The 2,010-nt window shown below is 41.3% G+C and overlaps 1 pseudogene; it reads left to right on the top strand.

Annotated features, from left to right (window-relative positions):
* Positions 1 to 310: 310 nt before the first annotated feature.
* LOC113885075 lies at positions 311 to 1,718 on the top strand (annotated as a pseudogene).
* The last annotated feature ends 292 nt before the right edge of the window (positions 1,719 to 2,010 follow it).

Here is a 2,010-nt window from a genome sequence, read left to right as displayed (position 1 = left end):
TGAAGATCCCTCCATGTATAAAAATTAAGAATTATCCTTTAAATAACATTTTCCATCTTGTTTTCTGAGGCCAGTGTTATATTGATACCAAAACCTGTCGAGAACATTATAAGATAAGAAAATTACAGGGAATACAACATAATGTTGTATAAAATTGTAAAAAAAAAAAATTAAATCAACTATTAGCAAAACAAATTCAGTAATGTCTAGTGAATGCAATATGACTATATTGGACTATTTCAAGAATGCAAGAATGGTTTAACATTGAGGATGCCCCTGCAGAATGGAGACAGGCCCTCTGGTTGGAAGTATGTATAACACACTGATTTACTGTGACCCAGGAAAAGCTGCCAAGGATGCATGTCTTCATCAGAGGATACGGGTTTGGTATAGTTGAATATATATGAGAGACAAGTTTTGTAATGGAGGGGACTTTTCTCCTTCTGGTCATGCTCACACTGATGCAGGAAAAGCATCAGGAAAGCTAGAAACCAAATATAAGATCAGCAACTATGGGCTTGTGTATGTGCGTATGCTCAGTCGCGTCAGACTCTTTGCCATCTCATGTACTATAGCCCACCATGCTCCTTTGTCCATGGGATTCTCCCAGGAAGAATTCTGGAGTGGGGCTTCCCTAGTGCCTCAGTGCTAAAGAATCCACCTGCCAATGCAGGAGACATGGATTCAATCCCTGATCTGGGAAGATCCCACATGTTGAGGAGCAACTGTGCTCTAGAACCCAGGAGCCACAGGTATTGAGCCCACGTGCTGCAGCTACTGAAATCCAAGCACGCTAGAGCCCATACTCTGCAACAAGAGAAACCACCACAGTAAGAAACCCACACACCCCATGACTAGAGAAAAAACCCACATAGCAGTGAGGACCCAGACAGCCCAGATAAATAAATAAATAAAATTATGTTTAAAATATTTGTTAAGAATACTGGAGTGGGTTTCCTTCACCAGGGGATCTTCCCGGCCCAGGGGTTGAACCTCATCTCCTGCATCTCTTGCATTGGCGGGCGCCATTCTTTACCACTGAGCCACCTGGAAAGCCTACCTATGGGCTTACTTACACTCTAAAATGAAAAATTTCTCGGGACAGAGACTTCTTTATAGAATAAGTTGGCTGAAGGGTTGAAACTGACTCTTGATACTATATTGATATTGAACACAGGAAAGAAGAGTGGGAATTTGAAGGTCTCCTATAAGTGGGATTGTTCTAGTTTTGGCAGTAATGTTGATACAGATTTTTCTGAACCGTTTGTAACTTGGCTGTGTTAGTCTTTGAGGGCCGGCTTACTGACCATTAGATAAATTTCAACACAGTTTTGTCCAAACTGTTGCAGAATAATTTTGCCCTGGATTACAGGCTTCCAGCTCCACACTTACATGAACCATGGTGTTGAATTTGGAGATTCTATTCCCCAGAAGGTTAGAGGAAGATTGAAATTTCACCAAACGTCAATTGGACGACTGGTAGTTAACAATACCCTTTTGACTGATAAATACAAAGTGATAAATACACTTTATCATCACTGATATATACAAAGTGACTTATAGAAGTTTTTTTATCTGCTAAAGTAAGTTTGGCCAGGCTGATTGGACTGGGTCATACTCAGACACTTTGCCCAGGGGTCAAATTGACCTGATCTACTTGAATTGATGGGAGGAACTTCAATGTAGGAAGTCACAAGTTTGGGGTGGGATTTGAATGAAGAAGCTTAATGCGGTTTTGAGCAATGTACCAGCTTTGTCCCTGGGAGTTAAGAGAAATGAACCCCACTGTGTCTTGGCCTTAAAATTCTTCTATGAGCTTTGAAAAGTGTAAACTCTGTATTCTTCCAAAGAATTGTAATCTTGCCCATACCAAAGTGTAGAGACTGTAAGTCCATCCTAAGGGAGGTGCTTGAAGGCGTACCTGGCAGCTGTCACATTGGTGCCACTGTGTTCTGAAGTGTTATTTTAGGTGTGTTCCTCAGCATCAGTGTAGTGTCAGTGGCCCTCCAG

Source organism: Bos indicus x Bos taurus, chromosome 27, assembly GCF_003369695.1.
Source record: "Bos indicus x Bos taurus breed Angus x Brahman F1 hybrid chromosome 27, Bos_hybrid_MaternalHap_v2.0, whole genome shotgun sequence".
NCBI lineage: Eukaryota > Metazoa > Chordata > Mammalia > Artiodactyla > Bovidae > Bos > Bos indicus x Bos taurus.
Note: the sequence above shows the minus strand (reverse complement) of the source record. Positions and strands in the feature narration are given on the sequence as shown.